Source organism: Echinops telfairi, unplaced genomic scaffold, assembly GCF_000313985.2.
Source record: "Echinops telfairi isolate 266 unplaced genomic scaffold, ASM31398v2 ScPeMD7_7457;HRSCAF=8495, whole genome shotgun sequence".
NCBI classification, from domain to species: Eukaryota; Metazoa; Chordata; class Mammalia; order Afrosoricida; family Tenrecidae; genus Echinops; species Echinops telfairi.
The window spans coordinates 35,311,785-35,326,182 of NW_022111357.1; the positions used below are offsets into that span (position 1 = coordinate 35,311,785).

The 14,398-nt window shown below is 48.8% G+C and overlaps 1 protein-coding gene across 1 annotated transcript in view; it reads right to left on the minus strand.

Moving 5' to 3' along the window:
• PIK3CD (phosphatidylinositol-4,5-bisphosphate 3-kinase catalytic subunit delta) overlaps window positions 1-14,345 on the minus strand; it is a 45,446-nt gene extending 31,101 nt beyond the window's left edge. The window contains exons 1-2 of the mRNA XM_004705187.2: window positions 14,258-14,345; window positions 12,131-12,249 (exon numbers count right to left, since the gene is read on the minus strand). The gene's annotated coding sequence lies outside the window, so the exon portion shown is untranslated. The remainder of the gene's footprint in view (window positions 1-12,130; window positions 12,250-14,257) is intronic.
• Between the last annotated feature and the right edge of the window lie 53 nt (window positions 14,346-14,398).

Consider the following 14,398-nt stretch of genomic DNA (forward strand, 5'->3'; position numbering starts at 1 on the left):
TTGTAAGGTAGAATTGGGGTCACGGTAGTATGTGTGTGTTGGGGGAAGCATTAAAGAACTAGAGGAATATTGTATGTTTCATCGGTGCTATACTGCACCCTGACTGGCTCGTGTCCTTCCCATGCCTTCTGTAAGGGTCTGTCCAATTGTCTACAGATGGGCTTTGGGTTTCCACTCTGCACTCCCCGTCATTCACGATATGATTTTTTTGTTCTGGGTCTTTGATGCCTGATACCTGATCCTATCAACACCTCATGATCACACAGGCTGGTGTGCTTCTTCCATGTGGGCTTTGTTGCTTCTCAGCTAGATGGCCACGTGTTTATCTTCAAGCCCCCAGATGCTATATCTTTTGATAGCCAGACAGGCACCATCAGCTTTCTCCAGGACATTTGCTTACGCACCTACTTTGTCTTCAGCGATAGTGTTGGGAAGGTGAGCATCATGGAATTCCAGGTTATTAAAACAAAGTGTTCTCGCCTTCAGGGAGTACTTGAGTAGAGGCCCAATGAAGGACTAAGGTTTACATGCCCTATGCCAAGGTATTTTTAATAGCTCCATATACTTGTGAAAGCTAACCAATGGTGAAGAATATTAAATATACTCTAAACTGGCAGAAGAAGGAATGAATTTGTCTTGGAAGACGTACAGCCAGAAGCTGTACTTAGAAGTGAGGATGGTACTTTGGACATGTGATCAGGAGGACCCAGTCCTGGACAAGGGCAATCTGCTTAGGAAAGTGGAGTCTCATCAGACAAAGAGGAAGCCCTCAATGAGATGCACGGACAGTCGCTGCTGCAGCAATGGCTCAAGCAGCAATAACTGCGGACAGTGCGGGACTGGACTGTGTTTTATTCTGTTGTACACGGGGTCTCTGAGCAGTTAAGTGACTTGACAGTTCCTAACAGCAATCACTAGACTCTAGGTGAAGTCAGCCAAAGGTCAACCTCCCCAGTGGGGAGCTCAGGGGGATGGATGTCTGTGGGGCAACAGAGATAGTTTGGAGTCATTAGGCTGCTGGTAGGATGTGGCACTACAGAGACAGCTGAGATGGCTTAGAGGGAGAGTGAGGGCGGAGCCACCTCCAAGACCCTTGGTTGTATTACCCAAAGATGACCATGGGAATACTTGCTCCCTGCTCAGTCATCCAGAATTTTGAGGCATGTCCCTCTATCCACATCTCTATCATTAATAAAAATATCAAAGAAAAATGGAGGCAGAAAGAGCTCAATTCCTCCCCTTCCATCTCCTCTACCAGGATACTTCACAGTGGTGCGGGTCAGTAGGGTACCGACGGTGAGTTTCTGTTGTAGGATCGAGCCTTCCTTGTCCAGGTTGTCCCTGGATGCTCCCAGGTAGAGGTTAGTCATCTTGCCCAAGGAGGAAGAGTAGCGTGTCTGCATGTGTCTGCATGTGTCGTGGGGCCTGGTGGTGAGCGCAGAATTCCAGACTGCCAGCAGAAGAGGCGCCACCCCCCTTCCTACGCAGCTTCAGGGAATGCGTCCACGGGCTCTAATTTATTTCTAAGAGAGAATGCACAAATGCCACAAGTGGTGATTTTAACGAGCAGAAATTCATTTGCTCAGAGAAGGCTGGAAGCAGCTGACGGGAAACAAAGACTGCAGCCTTCAGTCTGGACCACAACTGGCCGTGAGGAAAACCCCAACCTTGGCAACTAGACCAGCTGACAATAAACAGGGTGCCAACGGGCAAAAAGGTCGAAACTGCCACAGATTTCACTTTGTTTCGCTCCACACTAAATGCTCGTGGAGGCAGCAGTCAATCCATCAAACGATGTGTTGCGCTGGAGCATCTGCTGCACGAGCTCTCTTTAACGCGTTGGAGAGGAAGGATGTCCCTTGGAAGACTGACGTGCACCACGGGACAGGGACAAAGAAAGGCTGCAGAAGAAGTGATGCTGCCCGAAGAACAACCGAAGTACAGCAGGATGCTCCTTAGAAGCGAGGCCCTTGAGCCTCCTTCTCACCGCTGTGGACATGGCGGGACCAGTCTCTAAAGAAGGACATCAAATTGGCAACGGAGAGGGTCAGTGCAAAAGAGGAAGGCCTGCGACAAGATGAGCTCCAACACAGCAAGAACCGCGAGTCTGCTCAGGACCCAGCAGTGGCTCTTACTATGTACACAGCGTCGCTCTGAGCAGGGACTGACTTGACGGCACCCAACAACAACAACAACAGATGCTGGCAAGTGGATTCCAACCCCTAGCAACCCCGGAGGGCAGAGAAGAACCAGGCATCTTTCTGGGAGCAGACAGTGCCATCGTTCTTCCACAGAGCTGCCGGGCGGTTTGAACCGCTGACCTTGTGATTAGCAGCCCAACACCTAGACCACGATGGCAGCCGGCCGCCTTTTCACTGGTTGGGAGGTTGCAAGTCTGAACGCAGGGCACCAGCTCCAGGGGAAGCCCTCTCTGAACACTTGAGGGGGGCATTCTTGTCTCAGCCTCTGCGGCTCTGTTGTTTTCCATGTGGCGTCGATCTCCCATTTGTACTTGCCTGCTTCTCTCTGTGTCTGATCTGTGCGTGCTCTCTCTCTCTCTCTACACACACACACACACACACACGAACTCAAACCCATTGCCATCAAGTTGATTCCAGCTCTTAGCACCCCAATATGGGGCTGTGCAGTTGTAAATCTTTATGGCGCAGACAGCTGCATCTTTCTCCTGCAGAGCAGCCCGTGGGTTTCAACAACTGACCTTGCAGTTAACAGTTCAAAGGCCTCATGTAAACTTCCAAGTAATTAGGTCTAAAACACACTCTACACGGATTACAGCCTCATTCATTTACCAAAAGACCTTATTCCCAAATAGGATTCCATCCACAGGTCTAGGAGCTTTAGGAGTCTAGGGCATTTTAAGGGGGACCCAATTCAATCTATAAGAGACCAAAAGTAGGGGAAGGTGGCCGAGATCTACAAACCTTCGGTCTGGTCTGCGAGTGGCCTAGCTGACCTGCTGGCTGGCTGCCTGGCCCAAGCTCGGGACGGCTGGAGAGTCCATCTTACTCCTGAGTTCCGAGCGGCCGTCTCTTCAATCTGCCAGACTTCACTTGTTTCCAACTGTTCATCGAAGGATGGCTTCCCAGCCTTTGTCAAGGTCAAGACAGACATTATTTTGGTCCCAAAGTCAGATGCCCTGGGGAAAGGTTTCCCAAGGGAACAGGGGACTTGCTCTGGGCAGGCTCAGTGCAGGGGAAGTTGTGCCCAGAGATAAATACCTCCCTCCCTGTTGTCCTGTAATGAGTTGAATCGTTTCTCCCCCCAAAATAGGTTGAAGCCCTCCAAGTACTTGTGAATGGGAACTTGTTTAGAAATAGGGTCCTTGAAGACAGTATCAGTTAGGTTCTCGTGGGGTCAAAGTAAGATGCGCCCTAATCCAGTGGGAGTGACCCGCTCACTGCCATGAAGTCCATTCTGACTCTGAGGGACCCTATGGGGTCAAGACCAGGAGTAGAACGCCTCTTCTTTCAAACTGCCGACCTTGGTGCTCGTCGCTCCCCAGGGTTCCTAACATGAGTGGTGGCCTTCCAAAAGAAGAGACCCAGGCATAGAGCAAAGAGGGTCATGTGACCAGAGAAATCCACCCAGCCCAGGAAGGATGTCCAGGAACCAGCAGACTACAAAAGTGATCAGGAGGGATTGTCCTTTGGTACCTTCAAAAAGGCCCTTTGATTTCTGTGACAAGTAGGGCTGCAATCCGCATGGTCGGCAGTTCAAAACCAGGAGCAGGTTCCTGGGAGAAAGCCTAGGCTTTCCATTACAGTCTCAGAAACCCACTGGGGGTCACTGGGAGTCAGCAATAAGTAGATGGCAGGGAGTTTGAGGGAGCCTCCAGAATGAGAGCAGAGCATGTGTTATTTCAGCTGCTCACTTGGTGGTCCTTTGTGAGGGGGTCCTCTGGGAACAAGTACAAAATACACGGACAGGACTGGTCTGAGGCCTTCCCTCCAAGTATGTGTTTTACCGCCAACAGCTGGCCATTATGTTAATGCCATGCTAACTCGTAACAGCACAGCACAAGAAACAAAAGGCCTAGATTTCAGAGCCAAAGGTTATAACCCATTTAGTCAAACAGAATAAACTAGTTACAGGAACTTCCAGAAGCGGAAGTGACAGACACCGTCCACTTATCTACTGTGGAGTCAAGACTGGGACGATCCAAGCCCAGCGGCTACCAAGACAGGGCAGCGCGGTCGCCTTGGGGCAGCGTCCATGGTGTGGGGGCAGAAGTGGGAAGGATGGGCACGCAGAAAGTAAGATCATGTAGAAGCCAGTCCAAGACCCACTTAGAAGGCAAGCTGAGGACATGATCTGCTGAAAGCGACCCTAGAGGATAAAGAACCACCCCTTTGGGCTTCCAAGGCTGGGAATCTTTAGGGAAGCAGAAAGCCTTCTTTGTCTCCCACGGAGCAACTTGGGAAGTCCACCTGCTGATCTCGTGGTTAGCTGCAGCACCTCTAACCCACGGTGGTACCAGGGCCCCTCTGATCGCAACCAGATGGCTCAGTGATTCCATCCTTACGGATGTACCAAAGAACAGAAAACAGGGACTCAGACAGACACGCACCAACGTCCTTCGCAGCATCATTCACTGCAGCCAAGAGGTGGGAACGAGCCAAGTGCACATCAGGCGACGTATGAACAAACAAAGCACGGACCATCACACATCCTCTGTTGTTCGTTTGTTTTCATACAACGGACCGCTACTCACTTCTCTCTCTGTCTCCTTTTTGCTGGTACCTCCCTTGAAGTCATACAAATCAATAGGACCTGAATGTTTACGTTGAATACTTAAAGACCAAACAAAAACAATCTTTAGTGGGAAAAAGCAAGATAAAAACATGGGCCTCCGGCAATTCTGTTCTAGATGGAAAGCACATATTTCTGACCCCTTCTGCTGCCACCAGAAAAAAAACCAACAAGCTAACTAATTTGAAGAAAATTCTATCCCCACAATTTCTGCTGATGTTCATTCAGTTCATGGCCCCCCCTCCCCCCAGGTCTCACCTGCACCCAGAGACCCATGAAGATCCATTGTCATTCTCTCTCCAAATCCAGAGAAAGACCCAGGCTCTCACACCTGGCAATTATAGGGCCTGGGGACTAGCCTAAGGAAGTAACTCAATGGAGGAAAAAGCTATGTGAACACAGTCATTATGGTGAAAGAAAAATACAACAAGGAAATGGCTAAGTAAATACTGGTACATTAACTCAATAGAAATGAATGAACGGAAGTCATTAAACTGGCTCCTGTGTGTACTACCTAGCACTGTAAATATTCCCCATGCTCAATGAGAAAATCACATATGCACATTTATAATTATGTCTTATACTTATGAACAAAACATTTCAGAAAGCATAATCAATGACATTTTACTTCTATGAAGTTAGGCAAGCAGGTGATTTTTAAAAATGAACTATTCTTCAAAAAATGACTAAGAATTAAAATGGAAACACAGCAGAACATACGTCTCCTGTCCGTCACCTCCCCACACACGTCATCTCTAAACAACCTCGGTGGCTCTCTTCCTAAACAGTAGATTCATGCTAACATGTCTTTATTTTCAACTTTTCACTTCTTACCTCAAAGAATGAGATAGAAATCTCCTGTTCCTATGCTCATATCCTCTCCCCATTTTCAGATTATAGCCATGTGACAATTTTTGTTAAATAACTCTCCAGTGTTTACATGATTAGGTCCGTGTAACTGTTGCTCAGAGCTAAGTCTCACAGTAGACTCACGGTATTTCCATTCTTGCTTCGCTTCTTGCCCACACCATCCTCACAGCTGGCATGTTTAAGCCCGTGTCCACCTATCTCCTTGGTTTTGCCTCCTCTCTCTCTCCGTTGCCAAGCATGATGTCCCTTTCCAGGGACTGGCCTCTCCTGATAACATGTCTAAAGCATGTGAGACAGCGTCTCACCATCCTCAGTTCCAAAGAGCATTCTTGGCTGGACTTCTTCCAAGGTGGATTTGTTGATTCATCTGGCAGTCCGTGGGACTTTCAGTGTCTTTCACAACACCCTCATTCAAAGGTATCGATTCTCCTTCCACCTTCCTGACATCATTCAGGCCTTCCTGACATCATTCAGGCTTCACAGGCCACGAGACTACTGCAAACACCCTGGCCGGGGACTGAGCCACTTTAGTTCTCAAAGCGATGTCCCCGCTCTTCAGCACAGCAGATCTCTTTAACAATGGAATTGCCCGATGCAATGAATATGTCATTTGATTTCTTGACTGCTACTTCAATGAGTATTGACTGTGGATCCAGGCAACATAAACTCTTTGACGACTTCAATTTTTGTCTGTTTATCATGCTATTGTCTATTGGTCCAGTTCTGAGGACTTTGGTTTTCTTCACATTGAGTTGTAAGTCCTACTGAAGGCTGCGATGCTTGATCTGGATAAGTAAGTGTTTCAAGTCCTCCCCGCTTTCAGCAAGCAAAGTTGTGTCATCTGCATATGGCAGGTTGTTAATAAGCCTCCCTCCAGTCTTAACGATTTGCTCTTCGTATAGCCCTCCTTCTCAGATGATGTGCTCAGCATGCCGTTTGAATGCGTACTGTGATAGAATACAACCCTGCCACACACCTTCCTCGATGTTAAACCATGCAGTGTTCCAACGAGCAAGACGACGTGTTCTGGAATTCCCATTCTTTGCGATGTTATCCCTGGCTTGTTATGGCCCACACAGTCAAAAAAGTCTTTGCACAGTTAATAACACAAAACTAAACATGGTATTCCGATTTCAGGCAAGATCCATCTATATCAGAAATTATACCCCTCGTGCCAGATCCTCTTCTGAACTCAGCTTTAATTTCTGGCAAATGCCTGTCAATGTACGGCTGCACCCATTATTGAATTATCTTCAGCAAAATTTTAATTGTGCCTGTTATTAATGTTATTAATGACAGTGCTTGATCGTTTCCACATCTGTTGGGTCACCTTCTTTGGGATGGGCACAAATATGGATCTCTTCAAGATGGGTGTCCAAGAAGCTGTCCCACAGAAGTGAGTGAGTGCTTCCAGTGCTTCATCAGCTGGTTGAAACATTTCAACCGGTACTGTCAATTCTTTGAACCTTGTTTTGGTTAATGCTCCCAGGACAGCTTGGACTTCTTCCTGCAGTACAACTGGCTCTTGATAGTATGCTGCCTTTTGAAATCATTGAGTCAGTTCCTTTGGCATAGTGGCTCTGGGTATTCCTTCTACTGTCCTTTGATGCTCCCTGCCTGAGTCAATATTTTGCCCATAGAATCCTTCAGTATGGTAGCTCAAGGCTTGAATTTTTTTCTCCATATCTTTCAGCGTGAGCTATGCTGAGCATGATCTCCCTCTTTGGCTTTTAACTCCAGGTCTTTGCACGTTTCATTATAATGCTTTGTTTTCTGGAGCTGCCCTTGAAAAGTTCAATTCCTTTTTTTCCTTCATCTTTTCTTCCATTTGTTTAGTTAAACTACATTTAAGGGCAAATTTCAGTGTCTCTTCTGCCATTCACTTAGATCTTGTCTTTATTTCTTGTCTCTTGAAAGGTCCTTTGCTTTCTTCGTGTATGATGTTCTTGTTATCATCCCACAGCTTGTCAGCTCTCTGTCATTAGAGTTCTATGTGTCAAATCTGTTGTTGAATTTTGATGTTCTCAACATTCAAGTGGGATATTCAAGGTCATACTATGGCTCTCATGGACTTGTTCTCATTTTGTTCCACCTCAACCTGTACTTACATATGAGCAAGAGGTGGTCTGTCCCAGTCAGCCCCCTGCCTCCGGCTTGGCTGCCCATTTGAGTTTCCTCACCATCTCTTGGCACAGACGTAATCCGTTTGAACCCCGTGTAATCCGTCTGGTGAGATCCACATGAACAGGACCTCACTTAGGTTGCTGAAAAAAGTATTTGCAACAAAGAAGTCATCAGTCTAGCAAAATTCGATCAGGTGACCTCCAGCTTTGTTTTTTGTTTTTTAATCACTAAAGCCATATTTTCTAACTAGCATCCTTTCCTCTTTGCTTCCAACTTTTGAATCCCAATTGCCAGTAATTATACATGCGTCTGGATTGCATGCTTGATGACGTTCAGACTGAAGACATGGGTAACATTCTTCAATTTCTTCATCCCTCGTTTTCATGGTTGGTGCATACATTTGAATAATAGTCCTATCAATTGTATTTCTTTGTATATGTTTAGATTTTATCTGAGCACAGTCAGCATTGCACTTCAAGATAGAACTTGAAATGTTTTTTGGTTTGGGGAGTTTTTGATGATAGATCTGATGCCATTTTTCTTGAAGTTGTCATTCCTGACAGTAAACCATGATTGTCTGATACAAAAAGGCCAATACCCGTCCATTTTAGCTCACTAATCCATAGACTACTGATCTTTAGATGTTCAATTTCTTCCTTTCTTTTTTCTTTCCAAGTGTTTCTTAAGATTCACTTTTTAATTCATTTTCCCCTTTCTTATGGGAGTTATTCACAGCATACACAATAGTTCTTACAATGTTACTACACATGGTACCTCAGGCTCGTTTTCCCCTTTGCCAGTTCTGATGGCTTTGATTATACTGAACCTCAAACCGTTTCTCTGCTGCTACCCCTACATTCTGGTCTCGGCAGTCCCAGTTTTTCTCAAAGTCTAATAGTATCTTCTGAGGTCCACGGTCCTACTTTATCTTTTGTTATGATCTTTTAAACAGTTTTATTGACAGATGCTTCACACACCATACAATTTAGTCATTCAATCACATTAAGAAGAGTTGTACAATCATCAACGCAATTAATTTCATGTCCTCTACTTCTTGGATGACTTCCATGTTTCCTAGATTTCTGCTTTGCACGTTCTACGTTCTGATTAGTAATGGCCGTTGACCGCTGTTTCTCCTCGTTCTGAGTCAGCCCATCATCAAAGGAAGCTGCCGCGGGTTTCCTCCGTCCACGTCACGATGTTCGACTCTACTCTGAGGAGGCAGCTCTTTGCTTGTTATTTTGAGCGCCTTCCACCCTGATAACACTTCAGGGCGATTCATCCGGTTTTCAGGGCCAGTCCCTCAAAAGTGGACAGCCAATTCTCTCTTCATAGTGTGTTCTTCGACTAGATGCCCCATTGAAACCTGTTCACCTGGAGGGACCCTGCTGGTATTTAAAATACTGGCGACATAGCTTCTAGCATCACAGCAACACACAAGCCACCGTAATATAAACAAACACTGGCAGACAAGTGGTATTAGTTGCCTTATTTTAAAATTTGCTTTGTTTTCGATATCTAAATCAATAATTCTTATCCAACTCCCCTACAGTGCTTTAAAACTGCTCACAAGACAGCAAACATGTCAGCTAACCGATGTCAGTCCCGTTTCCTTTGGGGATAGTCCTCCTGGGCCCTCTGGCATCTGACTCAAACAGGGTGGGTTGTTCTCCAAATGCACTGCACAGTTAGGGTCACGGCTTCACCATCACCATGGAAATCCCATGAGCCTCCCTTCCAGCCATTCAAAGATGTTGGCTTCAAGTAAAGACGCCAACTGTGGCTGACGAAACCGGGAAGGAGTTGATGGATTCCCCGACCTACTTCTTACGCGGTACTGGCTTTCAGAGTACTGTTGAAGGGTTTAGGGAACATCCGTGATGAATACATTGAAAACAAAGCACATAAAAGAAGGAATCTATCAGTCCAGGACAAACAAAAAGTTCAACAAGAAAAGAAACACAGTTGTATCTGACACGGGCGCCATAATGCAGAATCACACCTGAGGACCACCTGGCTGTTGTTGCCCCAGTCACTGGGTCCCATGGTGTCCATCTTGAAGTTGCCTCTGTGCCAGCACTGCTGCCAGCACCACAGCCCAGGCCGGAGCACACGCTTCATCACCAATGGCGGCCAGACCACACACCTAGCCCTGATTACAGGGTACACTCAGGAGCGAGTACTCTTTAGTCCCCCTGGGGCAGGGGATCATTGGTTTTTCTCCTCGCCCCACAAACTCAAAGTATCACAAGAGGTGAACACCGAGTCATTGGACAGCTTGTTCTTCCTTATTTTGCTGGAGCCCATCCTCCAGCAGATTCCTCAAAAATGGATATATGAAAGAGGGTGATGTATACATATATTAGATATATATAAATATAGAATGTATTATAGATAGTAAATCTAGATATCGATATATATTTAATTCACATATTCTAAAAAGTCTTCATTTGACTCTTTCACTTGAATAACAGTGAATAGAGAACTCTAGCTTGGAAAGTTACTTCTCTTGTAAATTTGAAATTCTCTCCCCGTTGTTTTCTAGCTTCGTGTCCTTTCTGAAGAGTCGGATACCGGTCTGCTCGCCACTCTTACTTGGCCTCCTTTCTCTCTGGTGACTTTTGTCTGAGAGGTGTATAGGAGTCCCTGGGTGGTGTACCCAGTTAATGCACTTGGCTGGTGTGGTAGTTACATAATCTGGTGTCAATTTGAGAGGATGACGAGTGAAGGGGTGGAGTCTGGCCTGTCAATCAAGATATAGCCAATGAGACCTCTGTATGGGAATGGCCCCTGGAAAATTCTGGGAACTCCTGAATTTCCTCCTTGGAGGCAGGAGACACTTCTCTCTCTCTGCTCACTCCCTGAAAGATGCTCTACTGACAAGACACATGGCACTTCACCCTGGGAGCTGGAGAGGCCACATGGACCTACCCTGATGCAACCAGACCTCTGGAGGCAGAGAAGCCACATAGAGACCCCCGCCAGTGCTGAGATGCTTACAAAGCCACTGGATCCACAAGACTTCCAACCCACTGGCCTGTGATCTTCCTGCAATCAGTGTTATTGCATGGGTTTCGTGAGTCAGAAGAGGACTTTATAGATTGGTAATGAATGTATGGGCTAATATTGGACTTATGGACTTGATCTGGGCTGGGCTGGGATGTTTTCTCAATATTCAACTACCTTTGTATATAAACCTCTTTCTTATACACATATGCCTGTTTATGAATTTGTTTCTCTAGTCTACCTGGACTGACACAGCTGGTAACCCACAGGTTGGAGTTTCGGGTCCATCCAGAGGTGCCTTGAAAGAAAGCCCTATCTCCTTCAGAAAAACCAGCCCTTGAAAACCCGTGGGGCACAGTGTTGCTGCGACAGACATGAAGCTGTCACAAGTCAGAATAGGATTTGACAGAACTGGTTTCTCCCTAATCTAGTATGACCTAATATTAACTTGCTTTCATCTGCAAAGGCCCTGTTTCCAAATACGGTTGCATTCAAAGTCTTGGGCTGTGAACAACAGTTAGCGGTTCACACCTGCCAATGACTCCTGGGGAGAAAGAAGAGGCTGTCTGCTCCCCAAAATTTATAATCTTGGAAACTCTACAGAGGGTCATTACGAGTCAGGACCAACTTGATGGTACTGGGTTTTGTTTTTGGGGTGGACATGAATTTAAGGGAAGTGGGGGCACGATTCACCCCAGTACAGAAGTTCTGGACGATGTATGGAAAATGAGGCCGAGAAGAGGCCAAGGAGAAAGCCTCAAAGGTGCTGTAACACCTGCCTTACCTGCCTTTCCCATGTTGCACCATCCCCGGATCCCCCAGGACCCCAGGCAGGGGGTGCTTAGCCCAACACTAGATGGTCTCTGTTTCTTCATTTGCACAACTCTTATCTTCCAAGCCTAATATCCTGCCAGCTCCGAAGAATATCTTATTCCCAATAAAGTCCTGGCCAATTCTCTGGGGAGGGGGAAGGGGTGGAGAGGGGACACCTCCAGCTAAGGACTCCTTGAAAAGCAGACCTGACTTAGGAAAAATTTAATTTGGAAGAATATTCTAGTTTTTCTTTCCCAAAATAGACCAGCCCAGCAACTCCACAAGTAACTTCAAAACGGACTCCAGGGCTTCAGAGAGCAATGCTTCCCAGGCAGCAGCATCCCTCCTTGGGGATCTTGGCTAAAGTCTAGCTAGCTTCCCCCTGCTGGCTCCAAACACAAATTTGGGTCATTCTCTCCTTTGGGCATTACAGTCCATGGAGAAGCGTCCCTCTGGTGAGAGAAACGGGCAGAGCAGATCTGGTCCACATTCTTTCTCCAGCTGCCCGAGAACGGTTTCTTCTTCCTCCCCCATTGCCCCAACCTACCTCTCTGTGATGGTCCAAGACAAAGCCGAAGCAAAGGCCCCTCTGTCTGGCAGTGTAGAGATGCTTTAAAGGCAACACGTGTCATTCCGCCCTTGCCTCACTCTGAGCTCCTGATGTGCCTGAAAGGAGAATGACTTTTAAAAAATCATTTTATTGGGGGCTCATACAGCTCTTATCACAATCCATACCTACATCCATTCTGTCAAGCACATTTGTACATAAGTTACCATCATCATTTTCATAACATTTTCTTTCTACTTGAGCCCTTGGAATCAGCAACTCATTTTCCCCCTCCCTCTCCCACCCTCATGAGCCCTTGATCATTTATAAATTATTATTATTATTGCATGTCTTACACGGACTGATGTCTCCCTTCACCCACTTTTCTGTTGTCTGTCCCCCTGGGAGGGAGGCTTTTTTTGTAAGAGCATGGGAGAACACCATCAACGACACTGAATTGTTCCTGCAGAAATTGTGCCACTAGTGTTTTGCTGTGTGTTACTCAGCGGTAACAACAAGAAGACAACAAAGCATTCAAAAAGCCACCCGTTCACTTACAAGATCTTAGCTCAAAAACAACTACTTCCCCTCATTTGCCTTTTTATAAAACAGTCACAGTGGGCTTGGTGGGCCTATCTCACCATCTGCATCCTAGCCACCCCCAGGCTCCCTTTGGGGGTACTGAGCAAGACAAGGCTGCTAACACCTCCAGGGCCTGAAGCAAGTCATCGCTGATGCCTGCGATCCCTTCCAGAGTTGTTTGGGAAGGAAAGTAAGTGATCTGAGTCAGGCCTGAGCTCGAGTTCCCTTCCAGGGCAGGTATGTGAACTTGACATGGCCCGATGGCCCCTAGGAGGAGGAAGCTAACTTTGAGCTCGAATCTTCTGGAGAAGGAAACGCCGTCCCTGCCTTCTGGAGAAGAAAAGCGGAGGCCGCCTGGAGAAGCGCGTGCGGGAGGGGCCGCGCACTCCTGGAGTGGTGGTGTCTCCCCACCCTCCTGGAAATCATCTGACCCCAGGGAGCGAGCAAGAGACGCCGGAGCACCGGAAGCCCTGCAGCCTGGATTCCAGCCGTGGGACTCGCCCTCCCCCATGGCCCTGGGCGGCACTGTCTCCCCGGGGTGGGAGGTCCTGCCAGGAACCCACCAGGCAGGGTTGGGGAGGGCTCCTGACAGGTAGGAAACCGACCGTGGCTGGCCTCGCCGGAATAGGTGTCAATTCCGGAAACACATCCCCCAGGCAGCAAGAGGGACTTGTAGCCGCCAGCCCAGCTCCAGGAAGGCAGACCCCGTGCAGGTGGCCGCGGAAAGGCGGCTGGGACGGTCCCCGCAGCCCACATCCCAGGAAGGAGCGCCAGGGTTTCTCCAGCGGGGCCAGGGAACGCGAGGCCTGGGCCGGGAGCGAAGGCAGAAACGCTCCCTGTGCTGATCAACGCCAGGGCCAGTTCTGGAGTGGACCGGAGGATGGGGGACCCCAGCTGCGTAGCAGGGAACTGGGACCCGCTACTCGAGCAGGAAACGCGGGGAGATAAATGAGCGGGATGGGCGGTGCGGCTGAGAGCAGCAGAGTTGCGGAAGGCGGGGAAAGACCTGGAATACAGGTCAGGAAATTAGGAGCCCGGGAGAAAGCACAGCAGGACAGCTGGGAGAAGGCACTTCCCACGAGGACCCCAGGACCTAGTCTTCCGTAGGGTGACCCTCGGATCGGGCCCCGGGCAGGGTCCTCGCGCGCCTCCGGAATGGGGGCGGGGGGAGGGGAGGGCGCGCAAGGCCACTGCTCCGTCCCTGACAGTAAACAGCTCGCCCCGGACAAGCGCGTTCCCGAGCGGGGCCCTTCAAGGGCGGGCAGCGGAGACGCCCCAGACCCCCATCCCTCCCGGGGCACCGGCGGGGCGCGATCGGGCACAGCAGGCGCGCAGCCGAGCATCGCACCGGCCCCGCCAGAGAAGCAGAACGCGAGTCCGCCTCGGCCCCGGCCTGGGTCCCGTCCAGCCCCACGCCCCGCGGGCCGCGTTCCCCTCTCCGGTCCGTGTCTGCCCCGCCCCAAGCGGACAAAGCGCAGCGCCCGGAGGGCGGGCGCGCCGCGCGGCACTGGGACCCCGCAGACGCTCACGCAGGTGGGTTCGTACCGGAGTCTGGGGCCGGGGGCGGGGCCCAGTCTCCCTGGAGACGGTTGCCCGGGGGATGCACCCGGCGGTCCCCGAGTGACAGCAGAAGGCGAGCCTCCGGGCGGTGGCGCAGAGCCCGCGGGGGCCTGAGGGCAGCCCGCG